Source organism: Ambystoma mexicanum, chromosome 13 (assembly GCF_040938575.1).
Source record: "Ambystoma mexicanum isolate Mex_15411 chromosome 13, UKY_AmexF1_1, whole genome shotgun sequence".
Lineage (NCBI taxonomy): Eukaryota > Metazoa > Chordata > Amphibia > Caudata > Ambystomatidae > Ambystoma > Ambystoma mexicanum.
This window is the reverse complement of record NC_090938.1, coordinates 605636372-605650184: the sequence shown is the minus strand read 5'-3', so window position 1 is coordinate 605650184 and position 13813 is coordinate 605636372. Positions and strand designations below refer to the sequence as shown.

Here is a 13813-nt window from a genome sequence, read left to right as displayed (position 1 = left end):
CGGTGCCCCTTTAGGATGGGAATGTGGAAGTAGGCATCCTCCAAATCCAACGACGATAGGAAGTCTCCTTCCTCCAGCTGACCCAGGACGTGCTGGAGGGTGACCATCCGGAACTTCTGCGCCTTGATGAACCTGTTCAGACGTCGCAGGTCAAGGATGGGGCGCCATCCTCCCGTCTTCTTCTTCACGAGGAAGTATCTCGAGTAGACTCCGGAGCCCCGAAGCCTCTTTGGGACGAGTTCGATGGCGCCCTTTCTGAGCATCGCCTTTACCTCCAGGAGAAGTTGAGGGACGTGAAGTTCTTTCCTGGCCACGGGGGGGACGCGCGGGCACCTTCTTTGAAACTCGAGCGCGTGGCACCGGGCCAGGGCGTCCAGCACCCAACGGTCGGTGGAGATGGACTCCCACACGCTGACGAAGCCCGCCAGCCGGCCTCCCACCGGGGTGCTTCGGTGGGGGCCCGACCCCACGGCCGGTTCAATCCTGCTTGGACGCAGCCTTGCCGCCTTGACCTCCTTGGCGACGACGGCGGGGTCCGCTAGACTTGCCTCGTCCTCTGTAGGCCTCTTGCGTCGACGAGCGGGCCGCTTGACGGTAGGAAGCGAAACCGCCGCCGGAACCTTTGGAGGCGCCCTTGCCTCCGCCACTCCGAAAGGGCGTCCGTCGTTGCAGGACTCCAAGGGCCCGGGCCGTCTCAGTATCCGCCTTGATGGCCTGAAGGGAATCGTCCACTGTCTTCCCAAACAGGTTGTTCCCGTCGAAGGGCATGTCCAGGACTCTGGTCTGGACGTCCTGCCGGAAGTCCGTAGCTTTGAGCCATCCACGACGTCGAAGGCAAACGCCGTTGCCCAGCTGGCGGAACCCGGTGTCGGCGATGTCCGTCGCCACGGTGATGGCGTGGTCCGAGGCCACCTCACCTTCCTGCAGGATCTCAAGGGCCTCCGCCCTCTTGTCGTCCGGCAGAAAATCCAGCAGGGGAGCTATCTTGTACCAGAGCTCCCTGTCATAGCGGGCCACGATAGCCAAGGCGTTGGCCGCTTTAATCGTCGTCGCTGCCGACGAGATGACTCTACGTCCCATAGCATCCAATTTCTTTCCCTCGCCGTCCGGCGGGGAAGTCGATGTGGAGGCCGCACCCCCCCCCGCTTTCTTCCTGGCTGCCGCGGAGACGACGGAGTCCGGGGTAGGCTGCGCCCGGAGGCATAGGGGGGCCGTGTCCGGGACCCGGTACTTTTTCTCGTACCGGTCTCTTCTAGCTGGCGTCGTGGAAGGGTTCTTGAGGAGGGAAAGGCCCTCATCCCAAATGTCGTCCAACAGAGGCACTGCGAGGACCGTCTTCCTCTTGGCCTCGCGCCGCTGATAAAGGAAGCCTTCCTTTTTCTTCTCCTCAGGGCAGAGTTGGAAAAGCTCGGAAGCCCTGGAGATCATGGAGTGGAAAGATCCGATCTCGTCGGGCGGAGAAGCCCTGGTGGGAGGCGACGACGGAAAATCCTCGTCGTATGCCTCGTCGTCCGTACCCGTCGCTGCCGTGTCAGTCCCCGTATCATCCCCTCGGGTGGACGGGGAGGAGGGCTGGAAGGGGCGCGACGGTTGAAAAGGAGGTGGGGGATGGATCCTTCTTTTCTTGGTAGGGGGAACACCAGAAGGTCCCGGTTCTGGATCCCCCGACGGGAGAGGTTCCTCCGTCGGTAACGGTAGCCTCGTCCTTATCTCGGAGCATAAGGACTGTATGGCCAACAAAATGGCCGCCGAGTTGTCTTGCGGCGCTGGCAGAGGGGAATCCGACGGGCGAGCAGGGGCCCCGTCGGTATCCTCGACGATGTCGTCGTCGTCACCTGCGTCGGGGTCCATTCCGACGGGCTGGCCTTCTTCCACGCCTAGGCCGTGGCTTAAGACCTCGATCAGCTCCTCTTCTGAGGTTGAGGCCGAATCTCCGACGACGCCCTGCCCCCCCTTCTTCCCCACGGAGGGTTTCACGGGGGTCCTATCGATGGGCACAAAGGAAGACTCCCTCCGAGGAGGCAGGGAGATTCTGGGCCCTGAGGTCGCCACCACTGGTGCAGCCACCACAGGCTGAGCCAGGGCCGCCGCGACCGTTTCGATAGAGGGCTTGGTCGGATGGATCAAGGCCTTCACCACCTTAGGTGCGCTCACCGCCTTATCCTTGAGGGAGGGGGCACTGCCACGCTCCTCCTCTGCCTTAGAGCTCGACCGGGGCCTCTCCAGGAGCTTCGCCGGGTGCTCGGCCTTCCTCTTACCCGACCCAGAGCGTTGGCTCGTGGTTGATGGTGCCGGGGAGGGTGCGCCCTGCCTGGCGCCCGTAGAGCCCGACCGTTCGGCGCTCCCGGTGCCAGCGGACTCGCGGTGCTTGGCCTTATGTTGGGCCCCCGTCGCCGGGGCGCCCTCAAAGGTCTTAGAAGACCGCTCGGATTTCTTCTTCTTCTCGCCAGACGGGCTCTTACCCTCCAGCCAGTTGGCGAGACGTTGATGGCGGTCCTTCATGGTCCGTTCCGACATGTTGCCGCAAAACGCACAGTCTTCTCCATGTGCGTCTTGTCCTCATGAAGGCAGTAAAGGCAGAAAGAGTGTTTGTCCTCCTTGAAGACGTTCTGCAGCTGGCATCCAGGGCAGACCCTGAACAGCTTTCCGGGCGTCGAGCTTCCCTTCTCCTGGGCCATCTCCGAGACCGGGCCTGAGAAGCTTCTGGATTCCTCCGAAGTGTAGCTCGACGAAATCTTCACCCTTGAGGGGCACAGATGAATCCGACACGGGTCCCCGTTGATCGGATGTAGGATCGGTGGAGCTTGAGGCTCTTTTGACCGAAAGAATCGAAGTTTTTTGTGAAAAAAGCGCGAAAAATAGCACTAACGCTCGAGAGCAATAGCACGAGGATCCCAACACATGAACGTGCGGTAAAAATCTGAAGATGGCTGCCAGAGGCGGTGCTTAGGTAGAGGGCAGTCATTGGCTGTGGTCAGTATGACGCAGAGACCAGTGATTGGTTATTACTACGAAAGACAGATCAGAAACGAAACTGATACTGGTTTTTTCTTTACCGAGGATTCCCAGCCTGACGACGGGGAATATTCATGAGCATGTGAATCCATGCCAGACCCCATGCTGGAGAAAGGTCAACCCCTCGTGGGTATCTAGGATTGCTCCTAGGAATTGTTTTGAGGTGCTTGGCACTAGGCTTGACTTTTTCTCGTTGATTGAGAAGCCTAACTCGTGAAATAGGTCGATAGTCCTTTGAATGTTTGTCCTGCAAATTCCTGGGGTTTCCCCCGTTATGAGCCAGTCGTCCAGATAAGGGTACACTGGGATTGCCTCCCTGCGTAGGTGTGCAGCCGCCACCGCCAGTACCTTGGTGAATACCCTTGGTGCTGAAGCTATCCCGAAGGGCAGTACCTTGAATTGGTAGTGTCGGCTGTCCACCTTGAAGCGCAAATACTTTCTGTGCGCTGGGAACATGGAAATATGAAAATAAGCATCTTTCATATCCAAGGTTGCCATGTAATCCCCCTTTTTTAGGAGGGGGATTACCTCTTGTAGCGTGGTCATACAAAATTTTTGGGGCTTGACATACTTGTTGGCAGGCCGTAAATCGAATACTGGGCGCATTGTCAAATCTTTCTTTGGCACAAGGAAGTAAGTTGAATAAATACCCTTGTTTACCTGGTGTCCCGGGACGAGTTCTATCGCGTCCTTTTCTAGCAGAATGGCGATCTCCTCGAGGAGAATCTTCTGTTGTTCTAAAGAGTGTACTCTTTGTCGTGGAGGATGGTTCCGGGGACGCTGCAGTAGTTCTATACAATATCCTGTGGATACTGTTGACAGCACCCATCTGTCTGATGTGATCCCTTCCCAAGCCTGGGTGAAGTTGGAAATGCGTCCCCCTACTGGGGTTGCGTGAGAAGGGACCCTGAACTGAGCGTCACTGCTTTGGTGGAGGCGTGCCGCCTCCCTTGTTGGGGCTGCCTCTGCCTTTACCACGACCTCTCCTATTACCCCTGCCGTAACCCTGGGTAGACTGTTGGTTGTTGTTCCACTGTGTACCCTGCCCTTGGGAATAGGTAGATCCTCTCTGGGAATTTTGGCCGCCTGGGTGACGAAAATTACTATTCCCTCTCTGGTTAGGGGGTTTATTGGTTAACTGGCCAAGGGACTTGAGTGTTTAGTATTCGTCCTTGGCATTCTTCAGTGCGTCTTCGACCACCTTACCAAACAGATTGGTTTCCACCGGTTTGTCCAACAATGATGCCTGGGTTTCTGCCTTAAAACCAGACTGCCGTAACCACGCATGTCTTTTGATAACAGTGCCTGCCGCTATCAATCTGCCTGCGTTGTCCGCGGCGTCGAAGGTTGCTTTCAAAATGCAACCAGACACGGCTCTACCCTCTGCGGAAATCCGAGCTAACTGGCCCTTTAAAGGTTCAGGAGCAGAGGCTATGAGTGCCGCGACTTCTTCCCACTGATGGCAGTTGTAGCTGGACAACAGGGTGGTGGAGTTTGCAATCCTTGCTTGATAGGCGGACGTTGAGGCTACTTTCCTGCCGAAACCGTATAGTTTTTTGCTCTCCTTGTCGGGAGGAGCTTCGGACGATGACAAGGGTGTTCTAGCCCTCTTACGAGTGTTGGTGACAACTAGGGAGTCTGGCTTCAGATGTCCTCTTATAGAGAGAGGGTCAGACTGGGCCGCCCTGAAAAGTTTTTCAACCTTGGGATTGACTGCTCTGGTGAGGTTCGGGTTCACCAGGGACGGATCTATTCTCCGCTGAATGGATTTAAGGATAGGGATGGTCTGGGCAACAGGCCTCCTTTCTCCCACTAACTCTTCTGCGAAGTCCCTTTCCTCCTGGACACCGTGGGTGTCAATGTGGAAATGTTCTGCTGCGCGTGCAAGAACCTCGTTTAGGAGGGGTTGGTTATCGACCGGGGAGTCGGTAACCGGGGCTTCGTTCTCTACTGGGGAATCTACTCTGTATGTTTCCGGGTCCTCATCATCCCCATAGTAGCCCGTCCCGGTTTGCTCTTCTATCATACCAAATTCTTGGTCCTCACAAAAGGAAGCCTCTCCTTGATACAGTGAGTATGGTCTTGCGTATGGATGTACCTCGAAGGGTTCTGACCTCATCAGAGTTTCAAACCGGGGCTTTTTACTCGGGGGGATAGGATCAGTAGAGCCTGAAGGTGTCGCCCCCTGTGGATCATACGAGAGGAAATGTTCTGGATTTTTATCATACAAATCTGCCAAAGAAGACATTCTTGACATGACCCTATCTATGTCTTCACTGGACCATTTTTTGGAACTGGGAATGACTCTCTCAGCAAGTCTATGGGATTTATCTTGAGTAGCTTTGCTGGTTTTAGACATATCAGCAGACCTGGTTTTGTCTGTCTGTTTAGGGGGAGTGGAGTGTTTCACAGGTGTGGAAGAGTGCAAAGGTTGTTTCTTCTGCTACTTTCCCCCCTCCCCGTGAGTGGAAAAATGTTTTCCCTGTCCTTTAGTGGCTCTGGAGTTTTTCGACGCCTGGCGTTGAGGATCGGGGGTGGTGTCCCTGTCCTTCGAGCGTGGGGCCTCGCTGGTTTTAACTGCGGGCTCCGACTCCTGGAGCGCGGCCTGGGGGTGGAAGTCGTCTTCGTCTTCCGACGATCGAACTTCTGTTAGCCTAGGGAGCGAGGCACTCTTGGCAAGAGTGGATGATTGCCTGGAGTAATGCGGCGATCTTGATCGAGAGGGCCCAGAGGACACCGAATCGGACCGTTCTGTTTGTGCCTCTTTCCGAGAACTCGACATCGTCGAGTCTCGGTTGGACTTAGTGTGTGTAGTATGTGAAGCGCTTGTGTCGCCGGGGGTCTTCCCCATAGCCGCCCTGCCGGACGACCTTCCGAGGTCGGGGACCTGCGCTCGGCTGTCTTTCGACACCGTAATGCCCTCGCCGTCCGAAAGTACAGCGTCGCTGCCGTCGCTGAAGGCGCCCTCCGCTGCCATGGCTGCCTGCCTGGCGTGGTGGGCCCAATGCTTCGTCGAACGGTCCTTAAGTGTTTTAGGTTTAAACCTACTACACGCTCTGCAGTTCGCTTCGGGGTGGTCCCTCGGCAAGCAGATATTGCACGTGGCGTGCCTGTCGACCCAAGGGTATTTGCGATTGCACTTGGGGCAGAATTGAAAAGGGGTACCCTCCATACGCACCTTGAGGCAGCGGGCTGTTAAGTGTTAGAAAAGTATAAGGTGTACCTATATACCAAGAGTGTAGACTATGTACCAGCCCCCACTCTCCCTACTTGCAGGGCCGAGGCCAGAGGCCATCCAAGGCCCGGGCCGAGGCCAGCGGCCTTCCGAGGCCCAAATCCGTCGTGCAGCAGCCGACGGTCGATTTCTTCTTCAGTCGGCGTCGAGTGTCGAAGTTCGACGTTGGGGTGGGGAAGGATGTCAATAGATTATTATTTTTAAATTTTTAGCAAAAGTATGGCTAAGGCCAGGGGACTCCGCAAAATGCTTCCGACCAGTATGGCGGAAAAAAACAATCTGAGGATCCTAGACGCGTGAGGGATCTTGGGTACAGTGGACGTCACACTAGGGATAGTATTACTGGCACGCCCTGTGTCGACGCCCATTTTCGAGTTTCGAAAAACAAACTAATACTCCGCAGCTTCCACTAGATGTCGGCCTATGCACAGCATGTGATCTAAGCAGATTCCACAAGCCTCAGATATATATATATATATATATATATATATATATATATATATATATATATATATATATATAGGGCTTGCGGGGGGTTTCCCCCCACATATATGTAACAATTGACCTTCACAATTCGGTCAATTGTAATTCGAACAATTGTAGTTCGAACAATTCGTATACATCCGCCATATCATATATCATATCATACCCTGGCCTCTGGTACTAGGAAAATGCAGGATGCCATGAGGCCGAGCAACCTGAGAAAATCGAAGGCCGGTAGACGTTGGGCATTCTGGAACTTCGTTACCATCTGCTGGATGTGGAGAGCTCTCACTTCGGGAGGCGAGGCTTTTCCCGAGGAAGTATCTAAGACTGCTCCGATAAACTGGAGCTTTTGGGATGGTATCATATGAGACTTCTTGAAACTGAGGGAGAAGCCCAATTTGTAGAGGAAGTGGCAAGTGATCGAAAGATGTTTTTGAGCTTGTTTTGGAGAACTTGCTCTGATCAACCAATCGTCCAGGTAGGGGTAGATGTGAATACCCCCCTCTCCTGAGACTCGCTGCCACAATTGCCAACAGTTTGGTGAAAACCCTCGGGGTGGAGGTCAACCCGAATGGCAGAACCCGAAACTGATAATGAGAGTTGCCAATCACGAGCCTCAGGTACTCTGTGCTTTGGATGGATTGGCACATGAAAGTAAGCATCCTGAAGGTCCAATGATACCAACCAATCTTGGAGTTGGAGAGCCTGAAGGATCTGAGAAAGAGTGACCATCTTGAACTTGTCCTTCCTGAGGAACTTGTTCAAGTTTCTTAAGTCCAAGATGGGTCTCAGTCCTCCGTCCTTTTTTGGGATGAGAAAATATGGGGAGTACCAACCCCTGTTCCTCTCCGCTATAGGTACCTGTTCTATGGCACCTTTCTCTAGCAGGGTAAAAATTTCCTGCAACAGGAGGGGGTCTGGAGTTTTACGGAGTTGGCTCCCGGTGGATGATTGAGGCCTTTTTTGGAAGGGGAGACAGTAACCTTGAGCTACTGTTCCCAGTGCCCAAGCATCTGAGGTAATGCCTCGCCATTCCTTCAGATGCTGAGAGATCCTGCCTCCCACTGGTGTTTTGTGCAACAAGGTCTCAGAGGGATTTGGAGGCGGCTGCAGGAGTGGCTGAGGGTACAGATGCCGCTCCCGAGGCTGATTTTGCACCTCTTTCTCATGCTCCACGAGGGAAGTTTCTTTTGCCCCTTTGAGAAGCCTGACCCCTTCCTCTACCAAATGAGTAGTAACGAAAAGAACAACCGGTCCAGGAAGATGAGCCGGAATAGGGTTTTAGAGGCTGGCGCATGGAGGCACTAAGCGATTTAGCTGCCGCTTTCGAGGTCTGAAGTTTTTCTAGGCTTTCATCAGCCTTCCTGCCAAACAGCCTCGAGCCATCAAAGGGCATGTTGAGGAGTCTGGCTTGCACGTCTGGTGCAAACCCCGACTTCCTCAACCACGTAAATCTTCGTAGCACAATGCTTGCAGTCATGGATCTGCTGATACGATCAGCAGTATCCAGTCCAGACTGGAGACATTCCCCCATTGCCTCCTTCCCGTCTTTGACTATATTCAGGAAGCCTTCCCTTTCCTCGCCTTCCGGAATATGCTCAGCTGCCGCCGAAATTCAGTCCCACAGGGTATGGGTAAACCTGGCCAGGGTACAGGTGACATTTGTCGATTTAAGGGCCATACTGCCTGAAGTGAAAACTTTACGTGCCCAGGCATCAACTTTTTTATCCTCTCTATCTGGAGGGATAGTGGGATATGCAGTTTGCTTTGATGTGGATGCTGCCTGAATAACTAGACTTTCTGGAGTCGGATGCCTGTTTAAGTATTCAGGACCCATACCAGCTGGTCTGTATTTCTTGGGGAAATTACTATCTGCAGCAGCAATGCTCTCAGGCTTTTCCCAGTTTTTCTCCACCCTCCTCTGAAGAGCCCTGTGAAAGGGGAGAACTGGATCTTTTTGAGGACCTCTGACAATTATATCCGTCATATCATCTTGTTAAAAAACGGGTGACGTGTTACCCCAACCCATGTACTCAATTACTCTGGTCATAAGACTCCTGTACCCTGAGTCTGCATGCTCTGCAGGATCAGGTCTGGCAAACTGTAATTCTGTGGAGGTGTCAATTACACTGGCAGAATGTAGAGTGTCACTCAGGTCTCTCATTTTGGACTCTTGATCAATGAGTTCCTCAGGAACTTGTTTCGTGCCATATGAAACTCCAAAGGGAGTAACTTCCTCTTCCTCCGAGCCAGATTCCTCATAAATTGAGGACATGGACTTAAAAAAGTCTGACCTGGGCAACGGAGTAAATCTTCTTCCTCTACTATACGCGTCGAAGGAATAGAAAAATCCTTCGAAGTTGTCGAAGGAATCTTCGATGAATTCGAAGATGACTTCGATACAGGCGTCGAGGTTATTTTTGGTTTCGATACTGAAACGGTAGACGCCGATGAAGTCGTCGAAGCCTTCAATGACTTATGTTTTTTATATGGCACCGGAGAGGTGCTCGACTCTCGAAGAGTCCTCGACGACTTGTCGTCGACTCGAGTTTTTCGAGTATCCTCGACACTACCGGTTTTTACCAAGGTAGTCTTAGACTTCCCTTTGTCGACCAATGGAGCGACCTTAGGGGTAAGGTTCATTCGAGGGGGTCGGGCCGCATTCTCGAATACCGCCATCATCTTTTTTACGAAATTCTTCCCATTTTCTGGGAGAATCCGATTTTGTCGGACATCGAATTTCTTCGGTCGACTCGGAAGATGATGATGAGGGAGATCTATATCTCCTCTTCATTTTTTTGGACGAGGAAGAGGAGTGTCTCGATCTACTCCTAGATCGAGATCTCTTTGAATGCCTATAGCGATCCGATTCCTTCGAATCAGTCGCTTTCTTATGTTTTTTGGACGTAGCCTTCTTAGAGGCTTCCCTCCCCACCGACAATTTACCTCTCCTCTCACGAAGAGCTTTCTCGTCATGGATTGGCAGGAACCACAGTCGTCGGTCCGGTGACTGGAACCGAGACACCAGAGACAAACTCGGTGGGGATCCGTGATCGACATTTTCGATCCACAATCTACACACTTCTTGAACCCAGTCGTGGGTGTCGAAGGAGCCAAGAAGACGGCATTTTCTTCACAGAAAATCTCAAGCGTGCCGTTCTCGATAGCGAAGCGATCAGAAAAACGGAACTGAAGCAACGGGCGCGGCTCAAGCTATTTATACCATTGGTGACGTCGACAGAGTACGGAGTCCGTCGAGGGACAATCGACGCCACGACCTCGAGCACAGCACCCTCTGCCGAGATTTTTTTTTACGAAGCAGCGAAGCTGGAGAACGATTTATCATAAGATGAGGAATACGTGGGAGGACACAATCCATTTGAATGTGCATTTCTGAACAGCTGCTGGAACACAAAGCTCAAAGAGGCAGAGTTGCCTTTTTAATAGTAGACACCTCTGGTTCCAAGCCCTATAATAGTACACTGCAGCAGCCTGGTGACACATTAATAGTTAAATAAAGCCCATGTCTGATTATGACATGATGGCTACTGAGATTACACAATTACGAAGCGACAAGTATGTGGTTGTCATAATTTTGTCAGCTTTGCAAAGTGACCCATTCATGACAAAGCTGGGTGTGTGCGTTAGCGGTCTGGCCTATATGTAGCCTGCAGAGGTTGGTCGACATCTTCCTCCAAGAGACAGGGACCCTTCTACAGGGACCGGTGCTTCAAAGACAGTCCTGACATGACAATGGCCAGTTGACACGAGGGTACTGATTACTGGAATCCGGTTGCAACAGGCAGACAGAGGAAGGGGATGGAGTTCTGGTAGCCCAGAGGTGAGGTTCAGTCCAGAGAGGGTCGTCACCATCTAGGATTTTGCTGGTTCTCCCTAAACCTCCTTCCTGTCCCCACCTCCTGCAGACAAAGCAATCTTAGTATGACATCAGAAGGCAAGGACACTTGTTTCAGCAGCCTGGAATGTACCCCTAACATCAGGAGAATTTGGAACAATCTGCTGTAGCATTCTGCCTTTATAAGAGGGGGCTTTTTGGAGTTCAAGCCAAGAAAGATTCACCTGAAACTCTGTTAGGGATGCAGTCTAGTCCAAAGTCCTCTGCCACAGAAGAGAAGACAGAAGACTCCAAAGAAGAGGCAAGCTAGTCTCCTTACCTACCTCAAGGGCACACTTGGGTTATAATTGCTGAGGACCAAGGCCTATTTTCTGCCTCTGCACAGGAACCAGGATCCTGTTCGCTGGAGGCAAAGGACATGTTCAGGTGTCAGACAATCTTCCTGGAGTATAAGTGCAGACCAAAGGACTCACCTCATCCCTGGAGACCTTGGACTGGGCCTCCCAGCAACTCAGAAGCCTAGACACAGCTCAAAGCCCTGCTTAATATCACCAGACAATAAGTCCATCGTGACAGTGCTGGTCTAACTTGGAGCCACTACAGGACCTCCAGTGCTGCTTTTGGCACACCAAGAACATCAACCCACTTAGCTGCTTCTCCAAGCCATCTCGAGTCGACTCAATCCAATTAAGCACCTCGCTGACTTGACGTGACCACCAGCTCACTGCTGTGTAAGTACCAGACTTGTCACACACTGAGCACCAAATCAACCCAACAGAAGCCTCGTCTCGACCTGATTCAAAAGACGATTCACCCCATCTGAAGCATCAAATTGACCAAACCTGTTGGGAGCCATTGACACGTATCCAACGCCAACTTGATGCACAGAACACCATTTTGAAGCAGCATCAACACTGACTCGCCACTGGAACAGGGCGTCTCAAATGTCTCAACCTCAGAAATGCACCAAGAAGACTGGGTCTATGTGGTTGTACCACAAACAAGCAATACAATATTTGCTGTGGTCCTGTCCACCTGGTTCAATTTAAAGGGTCCTAGTGACTTATATAAGACCCCCTCCCCTTTGCCTTTTTAAGACACTTTCAAGTAATTTGAACATGTGCTGCCCAAAACAATAGCCTGCATCCCTGTCTTCTCCCAGAGTGCACGCTTTGATCTCAAAGCCTGCATTCTGTGTTTCTTTTACAGGGATGGGTCTTCCAGTGTTTATTAATAACTCGTGTGCATTGTTAGTTTAATTAAAGTTCCTATTAAAGAAAAAATCTTTGTTGGACGCTTATTTTTGTTGAACAGTACTATTATTGTTTGTGTTGCCATCTGCGCTGGTTCACACCCATCCTGAAAAGTATAGCCAACCATCAGCCCAGATTACCAAAAGAGGCAAAGGAGGTGTACCAGTCAGGCTTTGCCTGTGCCCCTTTTATGAATGGGATCACTCCTGGTTTAGTAGCAGTGTGTGAATGAGTAGGCACTTTAGCCAATATGCATTCCTGTGCTCCTGTTCGGAGGAGCTGTCTTTTCCTCAGAGCGGTGCTTGGTGCTATTAAGAAAAACAAACTCCTCCCCCAGCACAGCAACGATTTTTGTTTGTCATAAAAAACGAGGTTACTCATTTCTCCACCAATACTTACATCTCATGTATACTGGCTACAAACACATAAATGCACAAAGATCAGCATATGTTTTCTTTTTCAAGAATGCAAATTGTTAAAGCATTTATTCTCAGTCTTACCTTTCTCACCGGTAGCCCAGGTTAGCTTGGGAAAAAGGTGACCTTGTGGGGTAAACGGAAGCACTCCTAGAAACCAAAAACAAAATGACCATTAAGAACGTAAGCACGATATTCAAGCACAATAAAAGGATTACTTGAATAAGATCTGTGACCAGCTTAAGTATCATTGTGCAAGTGTAATGATCAAGCTAATTTTGATCATAACATAAAAACAGATTTGCATCTTCACTTGTTTTTGAGGACGGAGATCAGAGTTTTGCAAACATAAGTGGGCAAGAAAATTAAACGGATTTTCAGAGACATAACATTCTAATTCGCAGTCGCACCTAAACTGCTATAACATTCTTTCCAAACTTCATATTGATACTCATTCAGCACCTGTCCATGCTTTACAATGGGTTACCTAGAATATGTAATCTAAACGTTGATAATAGGCATTTAGCTTGAAAACTAAAGCATAAAAACACCAACCGTTGAAAAATGATAATTTAATACTGAAATGGTTTGGCACACCCCTCAGTTTTCACATGCACCCACGGGACTTCTTCCCCCTAATTATCTGTACAGTTTGCTTCTTTTTTTCTCCGGATTATTTTCAAATTTTTGCATTTGCAGATTGCATTTTTCAAACTTTAATCTTTCGAAAGTGTATTTTCGAATTCCACAACAGATACAGAATAATTAATATTTTAATAAATCATGTTCCGAATTTGATAAACACTAATGATAAAAAAAAATGAAAGGCACATTCACTCATTTGTGCATTACCCAAGTGAGCTACATTAATGCATGTGGTGTGCATTAGGTAGACCCGATTGTTACTACTTGACTTTTTTGACGGCACGGCGGATGCAAGTCTCTAGTTGATGCCCTGAATCAAACTCGGTTAGTTCCGTTTTTCTGGGCTATGCAAAAGACAGTGTAATTTTTGTAATGTACTTCTGAAAGGCCTTTAGGGCTGTGACACGATCACCCACATGCAAGTTACCTGGCATGATGATTTGAATGCTCCCTGCCCAGCTAGGCTGCCTTTCAGGAACACCTGCAAACTCCGAAAGCAGAACCTCTTTTAAATCCATGGTCCATTGAGGGCTCTGAGATTATAAAGGTAGTGTGAAAAGACAGCTGTGCCACCTGCCCGCTGACCTTTCACACCTACTGCCGGGCAGCACAGTAATTACACTGCATACCAGTCCAGAGGACCTAAAACCCAGTTAAAAGTAAGATTTGGCAGTGCATCCTTTGGGTCGGCTGCGTAAGACCCTCCCCAGCCTTCACCACTTGGTAGCACCAAGGTTGGAACCGTCTTACCCATCCTCCGCCTCCCTCTCTGCACACAAACAATATTGCTTTATTGGTATGACTAGACGAAACAAGTACTGCCAAAATCGAGATGAATCATTTCTAGCACAGATTTGTCAACTATTACTCATATACGGCATAGTGCTTGATTTGATGGCTAGTAAGT

At 50.6% G+C, this 13813-nt stretch overlaps 1 protein-coding gene across 8 annotated transcripts in view; it reads right to left on the bottom strand.

Moving 5' to 3' along the window:
- Positions 1-13813, bottom strand: part of LOC138521540 (signal transducer and activator of transcription 5B) — a 1967228-nt gene that overhangs the window by 1082616 nt on the left and 870799 nt on the right. For all 8 annotated transcript variants that reach the window (XM_069634461.1, XM_069634460.1, XM_069634455.1 and 5 more), the window contains one exon: positions 12346-12411. The gene's annotated coding sequence lies outside the window, so the exon portion shown is untranslated. The remainder of the gene's footprint in view (positions 1-12345; positions 12412-13813) is intronic.